Here is a 25725-nt window from a genome sequence, read left to right on the forward strand (position 1 = left end):
TGCTAGGCAGTACTATGCCAGGCTTTGCAGCCATCGTGAGTCTAGTGAGGAGAAGCACCAGAGTAGGCCAGACATACCCAACTGACAGGCAGGCAGATCTAGAAGTTAAGCCATGCTGCTGGTGTTTGTCTGATTTCAGATATGTAAGGGTCCTAATGAAAATCAGATAGATTCAGATGAGTTCAGCCAAAACCACTGACCCAGAGAACCATCAGCTAAGTAATCAGATGCATATAGATTTGGGGGATAGTAAAGAGAGAACTGATACAACTTATATTATCATTTTTATTTGAAGAGAGAGACAATTGAGGCTCAGAGAAATGACTTTACTTGCTTTGATGAAGGTCATACAATTTGGTGGTGGATGAACTTATCTTTCAGATTGTTGGTTAATGGGGTGAAAAATTATTTTGTTACCGTATCAGCAAACGAATTTATCGGTGTATTGTGACAAGGTATAGCTTTGATTTTCTGTGACAATGCAAGACAATGCTTTGCTGTGTATCATGCGCTGTCATGAATTCCCACCAACATTTGCACTTGCTGGACAGAACTGATTTTGTTACCAAAATGTCCACTGAGGTAAGAGGAATGAAAACAGGTAGCTCAGCTTTGGCTTTGTCGTGGTATACACATCCAGAACAAGCTTCTAGTTGCAGCCTTGTAATGTAGATTCCAAGGAGAATTTTCTTACGATTCTCTAAATGCAAAAGTTCAAAGGAGCCTTGTTCCATTTTGAAAGCACACAGGAAAAAATACACGAGAGTCCCTTGAAATTGTAAGCGATGAGGTCGCTCCATCTGCAGAGTAGAAAGCACAGGCTTCAGAAGAGGCAAGTGTGCTTTCAGAAAAGGAAATCTTCATTCTAGCTCCTTAAATGCCATTTGTGCAGGGAAGGTGAAGCCATACCAATAAAAAAACCTTGAGCAAAATTCTTTGTCATGTCTAATTTAATAAGAATTTTATTCAGTTTGTAGACTTGTTAAAATTTACAGTGGATCTTCCTGTATGCAAATAAGTGAAAATGATTTCTTACATAATCTATTATGGCCCATACTGTGTAGCTCTAAGAAAGTTAATAGTTTCCCCTAAAATACAGATACATTTTTATCTAATTAATTTTAAGCAGATAGTATGTGAAGATAATATTCATAGTTGTATCCTCTTAGTTCTAACTGAATGGAAGCTTCCAATACATACTGCAATGGCTTTTTCAGCTGGTGGATTACAAACAACAATCAGACCTCTTGAATAATTCAAGTACATACATTCATAGATGCACAGGCCAACTTCTGGTTTTAGTTCTGGACTCTCTTCAGCTTACAGTCCAGCAAAAGGCAAGTTATACACATAGAGTCATTTCCATCTAACGGTTAGTTAGTCCAGCCTGTTAGAAATACACATTGTAATGATACAGAATTTTCTGCTGTCATTCTTCATGGGTCGAGGCCGCCCAGGCAAGCTACCTTGGCAGTGGGCAGAGGCCTCTAGGTTGGGTGCCTGTAGCAGGCAAGCCTGCTTAGTGTTACAGCTCAGCAGCAGACAGCGCCTGCCAGTGTTGTAGCTCTGTTGCTGGTGCTGCTGAGCCTTCCTCTCCGGTCTCCTGGGGTTCTGGTCTCAGGAGGTTGATGAAGTTCCCCGCAATGGAGTAAGTGCATGAAGGACTTTATCAAGAAGAGAAGTATCTGGCTTGAAGGCCACTGCTGCCACTGCTCTGTCAATCCATCTTTTTCTCCATCCATTCACCATTCTGTCTTCTGCAGGTTACTCTTTCTGTCTCTGTAAATGGTTCTTTCTCTGACTTGTTGGCTCTCAGTCTATGAATGCTCATAGTCTGGGTTGTGCTCTGATTGCTCCTATTATAATTAGGTGTTTTGAAAGGTAACATTTTATTGGTCAAGTCCTACAACATCTGATTTCTTGTTAATTCTTCATCAGGTCCTTCTGCAAACCCTCTCCCCAAGGTCATGGGAAGGTTATTGAAAGTAGAAGTGGCTAGGGAGGAGCAAAGGACGATGTTGTGAACCGATGTCTCCTTTGCATCTGGTTTCTGTCTACTGGGTCAACATGCTGTCCAGGAACTCTGGTCCTAACTAATTTATTCTTTCAGTAGAATCTTATTTGATCCGGGGAGTGGGCCAGTCAGAGAAAGTTCCCAAAAAACGTGGCCTGGAAAGGCATGCGTGATAGGTTTGTAATTGTCAGCTAATCAAAGAGAAGGGAGAGAGGTAAAATCATGAAGACTTCCCTGTGATTAGGGGTCTGGATTCTTGAAAAAACAGAACAGAGGTGTGAAATAGTAGGAAGACTGGAGTGAGAAATGGGAATTGTGTTGTGAAAGTTGCTTTTCATCGTGTGTGGGAGAAGACAAGGAAGGACAAGAAGACTGGGACCCTGTAGGTTTTCACTAAGGAAGAAGCGGTGTCAAGTTTGAACTTTACAAAAATAATTGGAGTGTGAAGAGGGACAATGGACAGATGAAAGCAAACAATAGAGGCCAGATATGACGATGCATGCCTCTAATCCCAGTTACTTAGGAGGCACAGATTAGGAGGTTCATGGACATTCGTTCAAGCCCCAGGACTGACAAAAAATGGGAGGGGGAGGAATGATGGCTCAAGCGGTAGAGCTCCTGCCTACCGAGTGCAAGGCTCTGAATTTGAGCCCTAATACTTCCAAAGGGAAATGAAATAGAATTTGAGGGAGTCATCCGAGCTTGCTTCACCTAGAGATTGAGATGCTGTTGTCTTCAGCTAGAATACTGCTATGAGAGGATTAGCTGTAATCATATTTTTCACAGACTAAATTGACTGGGCTGCAGACTTGTTTGGATGTGCTTGAGAGTGAGGACAAAGGGTCAGCAAACAAGGTTTCTGACAGGAGCAAGAATGATGGCTGCAACAATGATCGGAGGTACAAAGCATACAAGGAGGTTTGCGAGATCATGAGGAGTATCATCCATTTTATCCCTCTGTAGGACTCCAAAGGATATAGCCAGAAAAAGTCCGGATCTCTGGATTTTTGATGCCCAGGAACAAGAACTAAGCTAGATTGGAATAACTGAACATCTAGTGGATAGCACTAACCCAGGGAAGAAAGGCATGGGGTCAGATAAATTAAGCAGGAGACTCAGGAAATCAAATCAAGGGTGTCAAACCTGGAGTGTCTGACGGAATGGATAGAAGCTACAGTGCACAGCTCTTTATTGCTCTGGTGAATATTATCTTCTGGTCCCGTTTTGAGAGAGGAGAGAGGAAAGGCTCTTGTATTATAAGCTGATTAGAGTGTGAGCACAAGACACCATCCTCAAGTGAGCGACAGATGAAGAAGAAAGAAATCAGAAATGTAATGGGAAAACCAACAGAATAAAATGTTACAGATGCTATGGGCAGGAAGTTGGCTGGAGAGGAGTGCTCAGCAGTTCTAATGTTGGGAGGTACAGTGATAAAAAGCCGACAGACAGCCCCCAGATATAACAAAGGAGGTCATAACAAAGTTGGCCAGAACACTTGGGTAGAATAGAGTGGACTAGGGCCAGATTGCAGTAGGCTGGGTTTGAGATATGAGGACAGAGACACCAGAAACAAGGACAAAAAGAACTAATTTTTTTAAGAACTTCGGTTTAGGATAGTTGCTATAGGTCAATGTGGAGTAGAGTGTGAATATTTTGGGAAAAAAAAGCTTTCTCTGTCTTCACCTCCCCCTCTCCTTCTTTTCTCAATAATGCAGCAAACTATATGCCATTCATGGCAATCATTAAGCTGTATATCTTCACTAATCCCAGGTGTTGAGAAGGACTATTTAATAAAACACTTCAGACCATCCAGCATAATGTTGGGATACAATTCTCACTGAGGAGTAAGAAAGGCTCAAAAAGAGCCCAAAAGGCTCCATGTAATCTCCACCCTCCATGTTTCCGTCTTTCCTGCAGGAGACAGGAATTTCCTTCAATATGCAATTATTTCCCCCAAGGAGATGTGTAATGAAAGTAGCAGCAATCATGTTCACATGGATGTTAAGGCTCAAAATAGTTGGCACCCAGGCAAGAGTGTTGCCCGTTGTATTTTCAATTTGGGTTGAAAATATTGGCAGAACATTCCTACTTTTTCCTTCTACACCATCATTGTAAGGCCTTCTCATCCATTTAATTTTCCTTCTGTACATATATTCTCGACTGGGAAAAAGCAAATCTCAGTGGTTCCTCATGCTAGGGGTTGAAACTAGTTTGATATGTCAGCAAAAACAGTCTTTCAGTTCACACGCACATGAATACTTGATTATAGGTTGCCAAACCCACCCATAATTTAACCTATAATTCTTAAACTAACAGAACACGATGTAACGAATGAGTTTTTCTGTTTCATGTGCTGTTTTAAAAAAAAATGTGAGAAAACATTCAGGTATCAGGAGAGTTCACATTAAAATTTTATCTGGGGCTATAATGTGCTTAGCATGTCTGAAGCCCTAAATTAAGTTCCTAGTCACACACACACACACACACACACACACACACACACACACACACACACACACACACACACACACATACACCCCTTCAATTGGGTTATTCTGGGATAAAACACTGATTTCTAAGTAAGTTCTTAGCCCCATATAAGATGCTAGAAAGGTAACACATACTTATTCTCTACTATTTGCCTACATCTCTGGGACAATCTTGTTTTAAGACTAATATCACTATGTAATGTACTGAATGTGTGTGTGTGTGTGTGTGTGTGTGTGTGTGTGTGTGTGTGTGTGTGTGTGTGGTGTGTTTGTGTATGCCGACCCTGGAGCTTGAACTCAGGGCCCGGGTACAGTCCTTGAGCTCTTTTTTGCTGAGGACTAGCAGAATACCACTAGAGCCTTTGTAGTAGTTAAGTGGAGATGAGAGTCTCATGGGCTTTAGTTATCTGGGCTGCCTTTGAACTATGTTCCTCAGATCTCAGACTCCTGAGCAGTGAACATTAGAGGCATGAGCCACTTGTACATACTTTATCCTGAAACATCTTAAGCCAACTTAGTTTGCACTGTTGAAAATTGAACCTACATTTATAAGGGCCTGCCTAATTCAATCCAAACCAAAAAGTACAATTCACTTTTAGAGGAATTTGAGGAAACGCTTACAGGCTTATTGGCATTATGACACTTATTGAATTCCCTACATCACCAAAGAAACAATAATAACTAATAATGACTAAATACTCTATGTCAAGTGCTGTGACTTATACAGCACATTATCCCAGGGTTGTCAAAACAGGCCATAAAGTAGATAGTGTTAGTTTAAAAATAACAGCAAAGAAATTAAAACTCTGAGACTTATAGTGGTTAAGAACTTTCGGGGCTGGGAAGGTGGCTCAGTGGTAGAGTGCTTGCCTTGCATGCATGAGGCCCTGGGTTCGATTCCTCAGCACCACATAAGCAAAAAAGAAAAAATGGAAGTGGTGCTGTGGCTCAAATGGTAGAGCGCTAGCCTTGAGCTGAAGAGCTGAGGGACAGCACCCAGGCCCAGAGTTCAGGCCCCACGACTGAACCCCCCCCCCAAAAAAGAACTTTGTCCAAGGTCATAAAACTCATGAAGGGTTGAGGTAGAAAAATTCCCTTTTCAAAACTCTAAGATAGCTACAGTATAAGCTATAGTTTTTAGCAATACATCCTTTGAGACATAAACATGTGTTTATATAAAGAAATACCAATCGTATTCCACAATAGAACTCTGGATGCTCTCTGCTTCTTGCTCCTTCTTTAGGTCATAGGGTTCTCTTTTTATGAATGACCCATCAAAGAGATCAGGGTTGGGTGGCATTCTACCCCAGAATTTTCCTTATTTTGCTATTGTAAATGAATTATGTATGTGCCCTGAAGTAATTAGCAAAGACGCTGTTGCTCAGCTGAATTTTAAACTAATTAATCTGACCTAATTCCTGTCAAAAATAATTAGGATGAAATATGTCCTCCCTAAGCAACTCTTTCAAACCAAGATGCTAAAAGCACATTATCATCTGTGTATGCACTATTTTAGAATTGAGAGGTTCATTTGTTTAATAGTTTTAAAGGAAATGCTAAAATGCTACCTCATGAATTGCCACCTGGGCATCATCACCGCCTTAGTTTCTAATTCTGAACCAAGACAAGAAGCTGAAATAATAGCGGGATCATGATGAGTCAGACACCTTAACATAACATGGCTCATAGTTAACACTTGAAAACCAGTCAGTCCATCTCCTTCCAGAGGCTTTCAGATGAAGAACTAAGGCCTCACTTCTCAGCCCATTTAGTCTGTGTGTGTGTGTGCGCGCACGCATGCACACACACGCACATGCATGTGGTATATATACGTGTGTGCATGCACACACACGTGCACACGCATGTGGTATATATGCTGATATTGGGGCTTGAACTCAGGAACTCACACTTTCCCTTAGCCTTTTTTTACCCAAGGCTATTGACTGCACTGCCACTTCTGGCGTTTTTGCTGTATAACTGGAGATACCAGTCTCCTGGATTTGTCTGCCTGGGCTGGTTTTGAACCAAAGATCCTCAGATCCCAGCCTCTTGGGTAGCTAGGATTACAAGTGTAAGTCACTGGTATAGGGCCCACTCACTCTTCCTACCATGAAACCCATTAGTCACCTGAGTCGCAGCCCTGCCCTCCACCTGCCTAAGGGGAGTCTTTTTAGAATAACCTTAGCCAGAACGGACTAGGGAAATGTATCCTGTCATACTCAAATCCTCAATGATTTGTTTCTAGAGAGATAGTTAGGGAAAAGAAAATCAGTGAGCTTTACCCAGGGATATAATTTGTTGGTAACTTGTGATGATCTGGCAATGATTGTTTGACCCTCGGTGACTCCCACAGCCTGTCCACTGTCCAGTCATTCGGCAAACCTCCCTTGTGTGCCCTCTGACCTTGCTCTCTCTATGTTAGGGAGGTCTTGGGATAGGTGAGCAAAGATATAGATAGATAGATAGATAGATAGATAGATAGATAGATAGATAGATAGATAGACAGACAGACATATATTCAAATATATGTGTGTGTATTTAATCACCTCTGAGCAGTTCAGAGTTAATAATTCCCTTATTAAACCTATGAACCAACCTTTCATGTTTTTGAGTCCTTCACCCACCCTTTCCAAGTTGGTTTCTAGGCAACCAATAAGCACTGAATTACATTAAGCTCTTTATTTCAAGGCTGTGGTTTAGGATTTTTGGTGCATATTTGTTGGCTCATTTATAGAGACTGCAGCATAAAATTTGTTAATTCTTCTAATCTCCAAGAGTTGGGTGATTTGGTTCTAAGCCACACTACCTGTCCCCGTGTTTCATGCTGAATTCATTCTAGTGCGGGGATGCTGTTTTGTATGTAGATTACGCCAAAAGGTTCTGTGAACTTGAATTTGGCATCACAGAAGCAGAATTTCTACATTTTCCCATTTTGGTGATCATTTAGCACTCAAGGTAATGTAATATAGAATTAATTTTTTTTCTGATCTTCTCTCTTAAATGGATGATTTTTAAAAAAATTTTTGTGCCAGTCCTGGTCTTGAACTCAGGGCCTAACCACTCTCTGAGCTCCTTTTTTTTTTCTTCTCTAGGCTAGCACTCTACTTGATCCACAGCTGCACTTCTGTCTTTTTATGTGGTTGTTTAGTGGAAATAAAAGTCTCATAGACTTTCCTGCATAGGCTGGCTTTGAACCATGATCCTCAGATCTCAGCCTCCTGAGTAAATAGGATTACAGGCATGTGCCACCAGCGCCTGGCTATGGTTGATTTATTTTATTTTATTTTCTGGTAAAGATGCTATACAGAGGGATTACAGTTATATCAGTAAGGTAGTGAGTACTTTTCTTGTCGAGCATGTTACCCACTCCTTTGTTTTTCTCCTACTATCCCTTCCCTCCCCATCTCCCCTGCTCCTCCCACCCCCGAAGTTGTAAAGTTCATTTCCAACATAGTGTCTTATGAGTCTCATTGATGTAATGGGTCATCCTGTGTCCTTGTTTCAGCATTTTGTTATTCCCCTTCCCATTCCCAAATTAGATAAAGATGCAAGGTACCAACATCAAATACAGTGACAACAGGGATATACCATAAGAAGAAGAACATACGAAAGAAACAAAAATTCACATAGTACATGAGAAACAGCAACAACAACAAAGAAAAACCCCTTGTGTTCATAGGCTTATTGTGCTTACCATCATCTTATATGGTCATATGTACATAGCTTTTACCTTTTCTGCTCATCTGATAAGATTGTCCTAGACATATACTGTTTATTGCAAATAAGGGAAACCATGGGACCTATGTTTCCTTGTGTCTGGCTTACTTCACTTAATATGATTTTTTCCAAGTCTTTCCATTTTCTAACAAATGATGCAGTGTTATTCTTTCTGATGGAAGCATAGAATTCCATTATATAAATACATATATATATATGTATATATATACATATATATATACACACACACACACACACACACATATATATGTGTGTGTGTGTGTGTGTGTGTGTCAGATTTTCTTGATCCATTCATCTACTGAGGGGCATCTGAGTTTCCATATCTTAGCTATGGTAAATAATGCTGCGATAAACATAGTTGTGCTGGTAGTTTTAGTATGGCCTTGTTTGTGATCATTTGAGTAAATGCCCAGAAGTAGGATTGCTGGGTCACAGGGGAGCTCTATATATAGTCTCTAAGGAACCTCCATACTGCTTTCCCCAAAAACAAATACTCAAAGAAACAACTGCCCAATTAATAGGTGGGCTAAAGACTTAAAGAGAGACTTCTCTGAAGAGGAAATAAGAATGACCAATAAGTCAGGCACCAGTGGCTCATGCTCATAATCTTAACTACTCAGGAGGCTGAGATCTGAGGTTTGGGCTTCAAAGCCAGCTCAGCAGGAAAGTCTGTGAGACTCTTATCTCCAATAAATGACTCAGAAAGCCAGAAGTGGTGCTGTGGCTCAAGTGGTAGAGCACTAGCTTTGAGCTGAAAAGCTGAGGGACAGCTCCCAAGCCCAGAGTTCAAACCCCAGACCGACAAAATAAAATAGCCAATAGATGCATGAAGAAATATTCAACTTCTCTGTCCATAAAAGAAATGCAAATCAAAACAACATTGAGGTTCCACCTCACCCCAATTAGATTGGCTGTAATTAAGAAATCTAATAACAACAGATGCTGGAGGGGATGTGGCCAGAAGGACACCCTACCGCACTGTTGGTGGGAGTGAAACTTGTTCAACCACTATGGCTAATTTTTTAAGTGAGAAAATGCAAAGACATACAGTTCAGGAATAGTTTGAAAGTGCAATAAGCCTATTTTTGGTTTGCTTTGACAAATGAAGGTTTTGATAGAGAAGAAGACCTTTTAGGAATATTTCATTGTTGGTGTCTATTAAGGAATCAAGGATGCAATTTCATATTTTACCCAGGACTGGGAGAATGAAGACTAAGATTCCTGCAGAACTCTTCTCTGCTCTGAATGTTTTAAAACAAAAACTCTGAGCAAATATTTCTCTCTCTTTCTTGCTCTTTCTCTCCTTGTCTGTCTTATATGTGTGTGGGGGGATGGGAGGACAGAAATTTTATTAAAATTATGGTGTCACACATTTGTAGTTCCCCATAACTGGGCAAAACCCATATGTATTTGTCTATGTTCTAAGACATAAAGCAATAACGTATATGAACCATACTTAAAAGGAAGGCTTAGAAAGAAGTAAAATCCTCTCAAAAACTCGACATGCAATCAAATCCCCCTTCCTTCAGTCTGGCTAGGTGGGAGAGAGAAAAGGACCAAATACAAGGCAGTATGGATAAATCACTAAATTCAGGAATGTCATGGAAAAGAGAACCAGCTGTCCACCACAGTGCTGTGACTGACAAATCCTCCAGAGGTTTTCCTTGTTAAGAAGCCCTCCCCACGCCCGGGCCTGCATCCCACAGCTCCCTCTGCATCTGTGAGCTGAGCTGTGTGTGTGCTACTGGATTTCTTTAGTAAAATGTGGACAGACGTGATGCATGCCGGTCCTAGGCTTCACCTACACGATCGTCCCATGGGCTCTCTCTCTCTCTCTCTCTCTCTCTCTCTCTCTCTCTCTCTCTCTCTCTCTCTCTCTCTCTCTCTCTCTCTCAATCTCTCTCTCTCTCTCTCAATCTCTCTCTCTCTCTCTGGCTTTTTGTTCCTCTATCAGTTGTATACAAGTAACCATTTTTCCTGGGAACAGGGAAATGTGGTGGCAAAGCCACTGCCATTATCAAAGATTCTTCTCCAGATTCCTGATAACAAAACCAGTCAGTTACTGAGAATATGGGTTCATCTGTCCCAGCCATCAACAGTACCTTAACTTACCAAATGTAGGAGCTCTTAGGATAACTTCGATCAGAAGAACCTATGGTAACTTCAATGGGCAGAGCCACACCACTTTTTTCTTTACTTCTTTTTTTTTTCTTTTATTTTCTTTCTGTGCAGAGACTGGGGCTTGAACTCAGGGCCTAGTTACTGTCCCTTAGCTTTTCTTCTCAAGGCAGAAAACTTGGAGCTGCAGCTCTATTTCTGGATTTTGAGGTGCTAATTGAAGATGAGCCTCAAGAACTTTCCTGTACCAGCTGGCTTTCAAGTATGATCCCCAATCTCAGCTGTCTGAGCTGCTAGGTTTGCAGACAAACCAGTGCCTGGCCAACTCATTTACTCTTGATTGCCTACTATGTGCCATATCCTATGAATTCCAAGGATTCACTGATAAAACAAGAAGGGACTTGGTAAGCTACTAGGCAAAATAGATATAATTAAGGTTGTTGTGATCAGTTTGTTCACTAGATACCTATAAAGGAATGCAAAATAGAATTTCAATTGCTGTGGAATATGTAATATAGTATGATGTAAATTACTCTTGGATGCAAAAAACAATCTTGGTTATTAACTATCATTATTAGTAGTGTTTCCAAATGTTAGCTTTTGGTAAAAAAAAGAATTTGGATTTCTTTTTATGATCACAGGAAAATGAAACTGGTATTCACTAACAGACATAGAGGTTTAACTATTTCTTAAAATTATTGCATTTTCCCTGGAACCAATAGCTCATGCCTGTAATCCTAGCTATTTAGGAGAATGAGATCTGAAGATTGTGGTTTGAAGCCAACCCAGGCAGGTTAAACTGTGAGATTCTTATGTCCAATTAGCAAACAATTAGCCAGAATGGAAGCCATGGCTCAAGTGGTAGAGCATTAACCTTGAGCCCAAAAGCTCAGGGACAATATTCAAGTCCTGAGTTCAAGCCATAGGACCAGCAGGAAAGAAAACAAATGCCTTCTTTTCTTTTACAAGGGCAGTTAGCAAACATCCTTTCTTGTAGAAGGGAAAAGTTTTATTTTTTATTTTCCAAACAAGTAGTGAGATCTAATATATACATTTTGTAGTGTGGACTAGGAACTATGCTTGGGTGTACTTTACACACTTTTTATTTGTGAAATTAATATCCATGAATATGAATTCACCATATAAGGTATGTAGGTCAGGGACTTATCACACACATGCTCACAAGAAGCATGTTACTCAGGTCAAGAAATTGATGATTGCTTGTTTTTCAGAGTTAGCAAATCAGCTCGGCTAAATGCCCACACTCTTCCTTCCCATTTCCCAACAACTGTACTTCTTAAGGTTCTGGTTAATTCATTTTCCTGCTGGTTTTGTGTCTTGGCACATATCCCAAACCACTAATATTCCCAAATTCAAATAAATGTGAATCATTATATGTCTATCCTTTTGTGTCTATCATCCTTCATGTGATTCAGCATTTGTGGTATTTATTGTCTTATTTAGAGTATCTTGTGGGTCTCTCTCATTCTACCACACAACTATATGACAATTTAGTCCACTGTGATTATGATAGCCTCATCATTTTCCACGTCTGTATGAAAGACATTGGTCCTTAAACCACTCTTCATACTGTGGTTCTGAATGGTAGAGATTCCATGTTCTAATGAATACAATTGGAGAGTAGGGATGTATTCTACCAGGAATCTATGGTTCTGTTGAATATCTCAAATATATTTTATTACAAAAAAAATCCAGGGAAGGGTTTGCTGGGATATCATAATAGAACCAGGTAATATAAAACATTAGCAACTTATTTATAGAGTGGTTGATTTTTAGTTTGATACTGGACGCATTAGGCTCATCCCGTCCTGTTCATTGAAACAGATGACTAAAGAAAACAGATGCTCTGTCCCTCTTTATGATGGCATTATTTGTTTTTCACTTAACAGTTGACAGCTGTAAGGCTGCCTTCTTCAAGTTGGATTTTCTCATGGCTATTACAGTATTCCTCCCTTTATATCAAGTGGAAGTTTTCCCACAACCTGACATGTGCTGTTTTCATTACCTGAAATGTTCTTTAAAGTTTTACACAATTGACTCATTTCTTTTCCTAATAAACTCAATGTGGAAGCCTCCCCTAGCCATCCAAACTGCCATTACCTGACTCTTACATATACGGCTAGAGAATTTGTCATTCTCATTACTTACCCCATGTTTTATTCTTTACTTTTTTTTTGTCTGAGTCCTTCCTTCCTGGTCTTCCTGAAATATAAGCAGCAAAAATCGCCTATTTTCTTTTAAGCAATCTGTCATCAGAATCTGGTTCATAATAGACTCAGTAAATGTCTACTGGAAAAGTAGAAGCCAGAAAGAAAGGACCAGAAACAGAAGAAGGGGGAGTAAACCCACTATTTACATGACAGAAACATGTAATTGTGCATTACGGTCATAGATGCAACATTCACATACTCAGACATTGTGAAGAGCCAGCCCCCAACGCAAATATATACTAGCCCAATAAAGATTAGAAAAAGCAGGACGTCCACCATTTCTATCATGCAGCACGACAGTCTGAAAGCAAGAGGACAACCAGACCCAGGAGAATGTGTGACTCTCATTGCAATCTTCTCTCTCTGTGCCAAGCTGTCTATACATGAATTCCTAACTGTCTGACTAATGTGCATCTCACAGAAAAGAATTTGAGTCAAAAGCGACCCCAGGGTTACCAGCCGTGGAAACACAGAAGGGAGAGTGTGATCATTAGATCCCATTGTCAAAGATCAAAGAAGAGACAGAAGGAAAGAAAGAAAGAAAGAAAGAAAGAAAGAAAGAAAGAAAGAAAGAAAGAAAGAAAGAAAGAAAGAGAGAGAGAGAGAGAGAGAGAAAGAAAAGAAAGAAAGAAAGAAAGAAAGAAAGAAAGAAAGAAAGAAAGAAAGAAAGAAAGAAAGAAAAAGAAAGAAAGAAAGAAAGAAAGAAAGAAAGAAAGAAAGAAAGAAAGAAAGAAAGAAAGAAAGAAAGAAAAGAAAAGAAAAGACATCAAGCAAATGACATCTCAGTATTCTCTCACATTCATTTGGAGGAAGCTGGATGCTATCCAAAGGTTAATGTGAGCAAGGCGATTGGGTAACCTTGGGAGAATGTGTCCTTTTTGGTGAGATCTGCAAAAGAGCTTGTGTTCTGTTCCTGTTGAAAAACAAATGGAGAAGAGTCTGGCAGGCTTTGTGACAAGGGAAGACTGGGAATGATCCACAGGAAGTCACCCAGCAGCAGAGGTCCTAATATGAGTACGAATTCCCGAAGTGGAGACAAGTATTAGCAATAACATTAACATACATTTGACACATAACAAGAAGTTACACAAGGGTTTCTATAGGTAGATTCAGTAGGAATGTACTATAACTGTTTAAATACCTGTAGTGTTACACCCGCATCTATCAGCTCTGTAATGACTAAGTTTCATCTCATGAAGACTTGTCTCCCCCCTCCCACCCCAATGAAGGTGAGTTTCACTTTATCCTGTTTGTTATGGAGAGATATGGCTCATGTTGCAGACAGCTCACAGGAATGCAGAGTAGAAGATGGAGGGCATGAGCCACATCCTGCAGATGCCACAGTCCTCATCTGAAATCATCGCTGAGGAAAAAGTAAAGTAGAACAAGCCAGGAAGTCCAGGGAAATGAAATGGGAGAGCAGTCAGTGCATTGCAAAGGGGAGAAATATGGGCATTTCTGAGTGAAGCACATGCACACCGTGCATGCATACACACACACACACACACACACACACACACACACACACACACACACACACACACACACACACACACACACAGAGGCACACACCCAGACATAGAAGCAGACCCCAAAATGACTTTGATATGGCTGTGACACCTAAATGGAGCAGAGAAACGGGAACAGGGCTGTCTGTCATTCCTGAGAGCTCTATGGAGGCAGAGAGGTGCCTGGGAGGAATCTTGCTTGGCAATGATCTTAATACCTCCTTCCTCTTTTCCCCATTAAAACAATGGCAAAATGAGATTAGATGGCAGAGCTAGATAATCTGCCCGTGGAGTTGACTCAGCATTCCACAGCATTTCCACATCACATCCCCAAGGGCTGTGATTTCACCTGTGGTATTCATTTTGCTACCTTGCAAAAAAAAAAAAAAAAAAGAGTTGAAGCTCCTCTTTTCTCTGCTCTTGGGATTGACATGGCCAAAAAGTCATAGATGGGTTATCTCTAAGGAAGAAAGACCCCAAGGAGTGACGATTGAATCCCAACCCAGATCTGTGCCTGCTCGAAGTCCTACCATGCTCAGGGTTCAGAGGACGTCCCGCTTTCCCACGTACCCCCAGGATACAAGTGTGACTCAATGGAATCCTCCAAAGGATCTAGAGCATATGATCCAAGTGGCACAGGAAATACCCAACTTGAAGAAAAGGATATCTGGTCCAGAAGAGCCCAATAAAGCTATTCAAAACAAGGGCTATGTTGAGCGTAAATTTTCAGTTCGTGGTTCACTTACAGGAAGTTCACATCTGAGAATCATAGAATTTCCAGCCGAGGAATTATTCCTCAAATGGAGCTGTTGACACCTGCCTGAAGCCACAGCAATTTGGGAGGCAGAAACTGGAGGATCTTAAGTACAAGGCCAGCTTTGGCAAAAAGCCTGAGACCCTATCTCAAGGCCAAATAAAGACTAAAGGGCATAGTGCAAGTGGTAAAGCATTTGCCAAGCACCACACACACACACACACACACACACACACACACACACACACACACACACACACACACACACACACACACACACACACACACACACACACACACACTGAGTATTCCAGGCAATCTCCTATCACAGCCCAGGGTGAGGGTGACATAGACCATTCATTCCCTCATGTACTTATGTAGTGATCATCTACTAAATGCTAAGTCAACAGGTGCCAGATGCTTCCTTGGGTTCCCAGATAAAATAGTGAGTATAGCTCAATTTCTGCCCTCAGGAATTTGACATCCATTTGGTCAGTCAGAGTGACTAAGCTGAAGTCTGCACCAATGAACATTGCTGAAGCACTGAAAAAGGTAGTGTCCCTGGTGATTGCAAGGGCAGCCTGCGGCGCGTTGGAACACGGCACCAGTTTCCCTGTTGTGTTCACTTGGGAAGCTGAAATCACATTGCAATGCCCCACATTCCTTCTTTGTTAGAATATATCTTGCGGGGATGTCTGATGGTTAACTGAGAAAACACATGGAAAGGCTTGTTGAAGTGTTTAGGTGTTTATAGCTAGTCAATAGTGGTAGTGGGAGCATCTTGGGTCCTGACAGTTGATTCATTGGGATTCCTTACAGCGTGTCAGCCTCAGGGCGGTAAGACTCCACTCAGGACTCCTGAAAGAGTGTCTAAGAACAACCAAGGATGAACCTACATATAGTCTTTCGGACCCAGCATCAGAAGTCAAGTAGCATTTGCTCTTCCAGTTTTAAACCTACTATGATTCACAGGGAAAAAAAAAAAGATCACTATCTCTCTATAGGATTATTGAGGACAAAGTCACATTATGGGTATGACCATCTTTGAAAAACACACCTTGCTAAAAATACTCTTTTTATCATGCACACCTGTCCATCACAGGATCTGATTCAATACTGCCACTTAATAAGGATTACATATTGACTGACTAAATTCAGTACATAAAAAAGAGGCATAAAGCAATATTTTATAACCCTACTTCTTCCATTTCCCAAACAACACTAATATTTGGTATGGTATCTGGCTCCTGGCTTGAAATTTTACTCTTTAATCTGGTCATTTGCTTTTTCTATGTCTACAGTAAACAACGCTAGAGTCCTCAACTCCTTTGGGAATGAAAGAAATGATTACAAAGGAAGATTGGTTGTGCCTTTGAGAGTAGTAATTTAAATAGATGAATTTTGATAGTAAAAGACTTATCGAGTCATCAAAGGATATTATCAGAGAGAAAAGTAGTTCTAACAGAGGAAAATAATTGATTATGAACTGGTATCGTTGGGATAAAGGCAGTGTTAAGGTGACAAGCAATCCGGGCAACAATATCCAAAAGAGGCATCAGCAGAAGGATGTTTAATTAATGAACAGTAGCAGAAGAGGGTGCTCCAGGAAGATTAGAGATAGCAATTGAGGCTGGGCCTCCTGGGAGCTGTTGGATGACTGAAGTGCTTCTGTGTGTGATGTGATTAAAATAATCAACGAGAATGCTGAACATCGAATTATGAATTTAAAAGATTTAGTGTTGCAATCTAATGCTGTGGCAACCATTTAATTCCAGCTCTAATTCCTGATTCTTCCTAGAGTATGGGGAAGACCCCCATCTCCCCCAACCAGCCCCAATGTAATATCTGTTTTCAGAAGCCATAGAAAAGACTCATCTTTGGCTCACTGCAACCTGATGTACAATTGTTCACCGAGGGTTTAGCTCTGTGCCCTCAGCGTAGAAGGTCCTCAGAGACACAAAATGTATCATTTGAATTGGGATAACTGAGGATCTTGCACAGATTGCAAATTATTGCTCTACAGCATCTATGACTTTTTATTTATTTTTATTTTTTTTCTTTTTTTGGGTCCGGTTGTGGGGCCTGAACTCTGGGCCTGGGCGCTGTCCCTCAGCTCTTCAGCTCAAGGTTAGCGCTGTACCACTTGAGCCACAGTGCCACTTCCGGCTTTTTTCTTTTTGCTTATGTGGTGCTGAGGAATCGAACCCAGGGCCTCAGGCATGCAAGGCAAGCGCTCTACCACTGAGCCACCTTCCCAGCCCCTATGACTTTTTATTTTTAAGTGAGACAAAGAAAACAGTTTGTCAGCTCTTGTTAGGAAGTGGGAACTTGTTCCTTGAACTTTGGAGCAGAAACAAAGCAGTCTGGAGGTGATGATGTGACTCAACTATTTTACCAATAGCCAATGTGCCTTGAGTTCTTCCAGAGTGGTTCACATTTGCTATGATGGAAGCATTTTCATCGGATTGGTTATGGGAGAGTCATATATCTGAGAGTTAGCTCACCATGAGGGTTCTGAGTTCTACTAATTCCCATGACAGTAATATGATTCTCATGTCACATGACTGAGCCCATCTACCTGTATTGGGAATGAACAATTCTTTTTCTTTTTTATTGTGAAAATACTGTACAGAGGGGTTACAATTACATGGGCAAGATAGTGAGTACATTTCTTATCAAGCATTGTAGCCTCCTCCTTTGTTTACCCTTCCCATCCCTCCCCAGCCTCCCCCAGCCCCCTCACCCAATCCTCTCCCACCCCCCCCAACCCCCGCAACCAAAGTTGTAAAGTTCGTTTTCGACATGACAACTTGTACTTCTCATTGTTGCAATGGGTCCACTTGTATCCTTATTTAAATGACTTGTTTTTCCCCTTCCCCTCCACAAATTATACCGACATCAAATACAGTGAAAGCAGGGGTTATACTGTGGGGGAGAGACATACAAAGCAACAAAGAAATAATCTTATAAATGTGTTAGAAACAATCACCTGAAAGAAAAAAACATTTGAATACATATCTTAGGGTTCATTTCTCTAACATCAACTTATCTGACCTTTTCTGCTTGACTCAGACATATACTATATATTGCAAATAAGGGAAACCATGGGACCTATGTTTCTTTGGGCTTGGCTTACTTCACTTAATATAATTTTTTCCAAGTCTGGGAATGAACAATTATTATCTTACTGATTTTTTAGCTTTAGCCCACTGGACTACAGTAAATAGATGATCTAGCTGATTGGGTATGCAGGGAAACTTACTTACAACCTGAGATGAAATTTGCCCTTATTTGCTGCATTAAAAATGCCTAGAATTGTTTCTATTTAGCTACAAGTTCTTGGTGTAAGATTTAAAAATTGAATATGCACTTGTCAGGCACTAGTTATACTAGCTACAAAACCTAGGAGGCTCTGGAGAAGAATTTCCAGCCAGTCGTTTCTAGGTATTGGTGGAAGCAGTCTCCTTGCAAAGAAAGTTGCTGATTTGAAGCTATTCTGGGCAGAAAACGCCACAAGACCCCATCTCTAAAATGATGACCAAAACCAGAACTGAAGATGTAGCAAAGCACCAACTGAGCAGCCCAGAGGCACTGAGCTCAAACCCGAGCACTAGGGAAAATACAACACAAAACAAAATATACCTTATGTTCCAAATCTCAGTAGGTAGTCAAAGGCATTGTATATTTTAAATCATGCTCAAATTAGGTTGTTTGCTTATTAGTAAGTTAATTTATGGTCTTTTTATTTATAAATAAATTGTAATGAACTAGTAAATGAATGCTTTTATTAGCATCAGATGCTCCTATTAAAATATCAAAGCAGGCTGCACAAGAGCCTTTTGATACTGATAATGTGGAGAGTGACTGTCCCTATAGAGAGCCCTTAAAAATAGACCAAAAGGGTGGCCAAGTACCTCACCAATGACTTGTTCAGAATGACTACTATGGGCGGCGGGGAGGGGGGGTGGAATGGCCAGCAATTGTGTGGTTGGCTTGTGAAGGTGGCCATGTAGAAGAGAAACAAAGAGGTTGGAGCTGTGGCCACAAATATGATGCAGATCTGAAGTGGTATTCCTTCCCTCATACCAACAACCATCTTTACATGGTCCTAAGCAATAGGTTTTTACTTGTGAATTAAAACAGCGAAGAATAGGGGCTTTTTGATAGGAAGATGGTAAGACTCTGTTTACCCTTCTGAATCCCTTTGAATGCAGTATGTTCTTCGGTCACTACGGCTACCGACTGGGGTAAGGAGATCTCTGTTGTAAACTTAACGACTACAATGCTGGAACCATTCTGCCATTTATACTCCAACCTAGGTCCATCAGCAGCAGTAACTTCTTGCTGGCTACATCATAGGAATTTAATTCAGGATTTCTTTCCTTCTTGTACCTTTCTGCTTCCTATTAAATTAATTTTTTAAAATTATTGACTTGTACTTTTATCTGCTTTTAATGTATAATTTGGGCAAGTTTTTACCATTTTCTTAACAGAACAAAGGAATGAATGAGTTTGACATTTACCAAGTATTTAAAACTTTTCTTTTTTGGTGTGTGTCCCTGTCTTCTTCATTCAGCTTTTCCATATATCAGTCCCTCAAGGTGGCATGAATGCCATAAAGCCCTGAAGAGGTTCCTCAGTCATCTTCTAGTGACATGTAATTGTCATCTAAGCAAAGATCATAATGAAGAATATCATGTAGACCATCTCCTCTTTTGGTTGGTGGCCTGTCACGTCAGGATACAGAAGAAATATTTGCTCAAACCATGCTGCCGGTTTAAAAGAAGGAGAATCGCTCTTCTGTTCACCTTACTTTTCTCTCTTTAGAGTGTTCAGACTAGGGCAACACTACCCGTACTAAATACTTACCTGTGAGGTACTACTTTCCGTATCTGTCCAATACTGCCCAAGTAAGGCCCTCAAAAAGGCCTGTTGACTTTGGCCACTCTTCATTTTGCATGGTTGCTTGGAGCCACAGGATTCCCGGGAGGTGAAGGAACACTGGATCATAGAGTTACCATTTTTCCATTGCTAGCCTCTGCAGTTTAGGCTTATTGTGGGCAATAGCCCTTGTGAGCTGTGTAATCTTTGGCAAGTGGTTGAACTATCTGCAACAAAACAACAGTGCTTGTTTTGTTGAGATGATTAACAAAGCTCTTGGTATATTATTGATGTATGGTGTGAGCATAGATGCAAATCTTACCGAAAATAATAGATGAAAAATCAATCAACAAATGGAAAATATAATTTAACCCTTCACTGGAATCCATTAAGCCCTTGTGAACTGCCAGAATCTAGAGGGTTATTGTTACTGAACAATTGTTACTAAAAGAACAATGGTACAGCCAGGCTCCAGTGGCTCATGCCTGTAATCCTAGTTGCTGGGAGGCTGAGCTCTGAGGATCATGATTCAAAGCCAGCCCAGGCAGGAAAGTCCATGAGAATCTTCTCTCCAATAAAGCACAGAAAATCGGAAGTGGTGCTGTAGCTCAAGTGGTAGAGCACTAGCCTTGAGCTGAAGAGCGCCCAGGCCCAAAGTTCATGTCCCATGATCTAAAAAAAAAGAAAAAAAAAAAAAGAACAATGGTACATTGTTCGGGAAAGAAGACTTACCAGTGATATTAAAGGAAAGGTCCAGATCAGAATTTCTCATGGAGTAGTCCCAATTAATCTAAGCAGCATTTTATGGAAAGTCTTTAGTATATTTTTGGTACCTTTCAGGACTTCTTTTCAAAAAGGCTACTTTAAAAATATCTGGCTCCTCCCCCTCTTCCCCCAATATATAACAGGAAAGGTGAGACTCTGACAAGCTTAATAGGGGAAATAGATCAGAGAAGATTTTTTCCTAAATAAAGAACTTATTTTCATGGTGCCTAGTCTCTCTGACCTAAATTGCAGTAATTCAGAATGTGTGAAATTACCTTTTCTAGGATGAGAAGATCACAGCACCAAAAAATGAGGAGAAAAAGTGGTGAGATAAAGGAAGAAAGAATGTACAATACAGGCAAGAGTTCAGGCTGCCTGACAAAGAGCTAAGACAAATGAGGAACTAAATAGTTATGACAAAGGGAACTCAGAAATGAAAACTACAAATAAGAGTACTGGTAATTATCCTCACTGGACATCCATGTTTAGGACAGTCAATAGGTCTTTTAAGGCTCACATACTATGATGTGGAGAGCAAAGAATCGTATCTAATTGAGTTCTCTATTTCCAGGGCTTATGTTATTAAACCTTTTTTTCTAATATAACTTTCAAGTTTGTGATGTTGACCTAACAGATTTATTTCTGCAATTAAATGGATTGTTATTTACCAGCAAAAATAAAGTTGGCATAAAAAGATACATGATCACTGGCATAGTTCAGGCTTTATGAATTATTAGTAAGTGCTGATGAATGGGATCATTGTGTGTTTCCAGAACAGTTCAAATTTGTGGCTTGGACTTGGGTATGAACAGAAACAAAATTAGTTACCAGAAATTTGTGACTATCCATGATTCTTTTTTTTTTTTTGCCCCCTTTCATTTGTTTCAAGATCGGTCATAAAAACATCACAAGGTATAATCTTTTCCTCGTGCTATGGTCAGCACTTGAACAACATGAATTACGGCCATAATCTCATTGTTGGTAGGCATTACAGTGTGGGTTGGGCTTTGTAAAATGGTTATTTGATGTTCTAGAGTTTCCCCGCATCATGTAGGAGTTCTCTGTGTTTGTTAGGATAACTGGCTAAGTTCCGGAAAAGTCCTTTCCTCAGTCCCTTTGTAGACACATTCAAATAATTGGCAGTATTTAACCAACGTAATTTTTACCTAGAACATATACAAGTGGACTTGATTCACATTTATTGTTATTATCACATAATGTTTATTTCTGAGCTACTTTATGCATGCTTAAATGTAATATTCTTCTGTGTTTATTACAATTACCTTTTCAGTGTGTCTTATTTTCCAAATGTGTAAACAGCTTACTCCTTTTTTTCATAAAAACAAACCATTTAGACTCTTAAGTGAGAAAGCTCAAGTGTTGGGTTGACACACGCATGCGCACACACATGCACACACACACACACACACACACACACACACACACACACACAGATTAATCTATTACAACTGAAATCCCAGCACAAACAATCTCTCTGGCTACGTCTCCTCTAACCACCCCCACTTCATTCTCCTTGACATTTCTCTGACAGCTAACAAATTCAATTTGAAACTTCTGTTTTTCTCTGACCAGCCCCGTCCCCCTAGGGAGATGCTGGTTTAATGTTGCAGGATATTAAGATTTGTGGCATTGGGGAGACGAGGATTAGTTAATATTTTTTATATTTCCCAGTTGAACAAAGTGAACCAGCCAAGGAGCTGGTATAAAGGGTCCACTGAGCTTGGATTCCATCGGATGGCCTAGAGCAAACAGCTCTTTGGGCATCTGTAATCAAAAATGTGACAAACTTCTCTCTCAGGGCCCTCAGAAAAGTAGAGCTCAGGGTTCTGATCTATCCCCTGAAAAGCCAGTTCTGCATCCTGTGCAAGACAAATAGATGTTTCACTAAGTCATGAAGATCTACCTACAACATTCTACATTTGACAGCACAGGGCCAAGTCCGCAACACATCTTCATTCTCTGTTGCCTCTTTGACTTCCCATCTATACAGTCCCTTTAGTTGTGTTTTTTTTTCTGTAAACTTTACAGTGAGGAAAACTGATTTTCATTTCCTTTACTCTCTCATCTCTTTCCTCCTGCAAGAAGCACCTGTGGGCACACACACGTGCCCATGCATGCACATATGCACACACACACACACAATCCATTCTTATCTCACAAGCATCTGTATTGGCTATTTCACTGAGGAATCTCATCCTGGCTACATTCAAAAATATAAAAACATGTCCTTGGATAGAGCAAGAGAGATGGTTTTTCACAGACAAGGCTTTCCTGTCACTGTCATATAGGAATTACTACATTGTTCTCTATTAATCTTTGTCCCATGCTTGCACTAACATATTCATTGATTTAGTCAATAAATATTTATTGAGTGACTATCATGGGCTAGGCATTTTCCAAGAGATGAACTTAATATTCAATAATGGCTTTCAATCTTATGCTTTTTTTTTTTTTTACTGAAATCCTTTTATGCTTTTTTCAGTAAACATTTACTGCATGGAGAAGGCCCCATGTATTACCACAGAGAGTAGCGGGAGGGCTGCTGTAGATGCTAAGGAGACAGCTCACTGCCCTGTGCAGCCCAGGGCAGGAAGACTAGCGCAATATATGTAAAGCCTCAAGGGTCATTTTGCTATTGGACACTAATTGTTAGCCTGATAATAAAAACATTATGGATTCAAGGTAGTATAACTAGCAAAGCAAGGATTAAAATCCAGACAAATGAGTAATGTTGTACTTATCTTTGAGAGGTAGTATAGATTTGCCAATTTGTTGTTCTGATTTTGATGGTTCCCTAGTCATTCCAATTTAAGCTTCAAAAATAAGGGGTTTTGATGTGTCACCTTTCTCTTTTATAGGGTCACCTTTGGCTTCTTTTTTTTTTAATTGACACTCTGACAGACTCCACAAACATTGTTGTATTCCTGATGGCTAAACCAATTAGTTTAAATACCACTTCCTGCTGTGTCTGGTTATGTAAGCCTGAGCAGATTGGCTGGACTTCCTTTGGACTGATTTCTTTGTCTATAAAATGAAGATATTGGCACAGTTCTCACAGGGATATTGTAAGAGTTAGGAAATGCATGTAACTCTATAGCATATGGCACTCAGGTCATGTTACCTAAATACTTTGAGAATGGAAAGCATATTTAACATAATATAATAACATCGCTATAAACATAATTATAACCTGAAATATGCCATCTATATTATAAAATAGCATACAATGTGTATCACAAAATATATCTATTGAATATATAATACATAAATAACAGAAAAATAATCCAGGATATATTAATCTATATTATACAGTAGGATATCAATTAAATATGTATTTACAAATGTTTGGTCATGCATAACATAAATACATATAATACCAATATATGACAGAATTGTACAATACAAACAATCCTAAATATGCAATCCTAGACATGAGTATATAATGAGGCATACATTATATATGTTAATTCTAGACAATGATTATTATGCATCACATAATTGCAGATCTTATTTATAGTGCATTTGTGAAAGAAACCTTTCTTTGTGCAATAAACTGTATAGTAAATAACCTTCACCAATTACGACTTCACCATGAGGGCTGCTTGTCTTTTAGAATGCAGTCTGTCATTCATCACAGCAGATACTCTAGATACTTGGTAAATAAGCACCTTTCTGGGGCCCAACCAGATTTCTGAGTCGGAATCCCAGGGCCATGAGAATTATTGGAGATTTGCATTTTTCCCAAAACAGCCCGTAACTTTTATGCACACTTGAGTTTCAAATCAAAAGATTTTTCTGACCTTGTTCTTGCTCTGACGGTTGCCTTGGCCAATTCAGATAAGCCTTCTGTGTTGGCCTGATGAGGAAAGTCTATAGTTGTGAAGTCGAGACCTGCAAACAACCGAAATTTAAATGTACCCTTGGAAGCTGTGGGAAGAGCATCGGGGAAATGTAGCCTGACCCGCATCATATGTAAAACGGACATCTTAACACCTGCTCTGCCTCACACACAGGTGTTACGAAGACACAATTAATTAATCAAAGGGAGTAAAATTTGTAAACACTACAGGCAGTAGAGAGAAGAGCACTCCCAGCCCCCACCCCTACGAAACAGAAGATAAAAAATTTCACAGGTGTCATGTTGGGGCAAATGAGATCATTTAGAAAGTGTTCTGGGACTGGGAAGGTGGCTCAGTGGTAGAGTGCTTGCCTTGCATGCATGAGGCCCTGGGTTCAATTTCTCAGCACCACATAAGCAGAAAAAAAAAAAAAAGCTGGAAGTGGCGCTGTGGCTCAAGTGGTAGAGCGTTAGCCTTGAGCTGAAGAGCTGAGGGACAGTGCCCAGGCCCAGAGTTCAGGCCCCACGACTGGACCAAAAAAAAAAAGAAAGAAAGAAAGTGTTCTAGTTTTATTTTGCACAATTATTTCTGAATATAAAAAAAATTGGTAGACCCCTTTTTAAATATATATATATATATATTACTGTAAAGATATGGTACAGAGGGGTTACAGTTACATGAGCAAGATAATGAGACCGTTTCCTATCGAGCATTGTTACCCCCTCCTTTGTTTTCCCCTACCATCTCTTTCCTCCCCATCTCCCCAATTCCTCTCTCCTCCCCAAGTTGTAAAGTTCGTTTTCAACATAGTGTCTTATACATCTCATTATGTTACATCAGACAAGGGCAACCATTAATCTGCACAGACGTTCCCTAATGAAGAATATCCTTCCAGATATCTTTCTATCCTACACAATGAAAGCCACAGTTCATAAATGTGAAGTAGGAAACACAAGCCGTATGTTTTGAGGTCATCACCAGTCAGTGGCAGCACAAATTGTTAATGCCGATTGAAACGAGAGGGTGACTAACCTTGTTCTAGTTGGCTGTGGTCTGGGTGAGAATGAAGGGAGGATGCTAGGAATGTGTCATAATGTAATCGCACTGGGTACCTGTTATTTAACTCTTTCCTTCACAAGCCTGACACTAGGCTTTTAGGCTTATTGATCAAAATGCAATCCAGCTCAGCAACTCACGTTAGTGTTCTCTAGAACTGGGGAAAAAAAAAGTTTTACCCTCATACTGATATGTTAAACACACTCTGAATGTGTTATTTATAGCCAGGAATTTGACTCTTGATCCCCAACAAGACTTTGGGTCTCAGAGCTAATGTGTTTGCCGCAGAATTCCAAAGATGTATGGGAGCT

The sequence above is a fragment of the Dipodomys merriami genome, unplaced genomic scaffold, assembly GCF_024711535.1.
Source record: "Dipodomys merriami isolate MVZ:Mamm:240054 unplaced genomic scaffold, mDipMer1.0.p SCAF_13, whole genome shotgun sequence".
NCBI classification, from domain to species: domain Eukaryota; kingdom Metazoa; phylum Chordata; class Mammalia; order Rodentia; family Heteromyidae; genus Dipodomys; species Dipodomys merriami.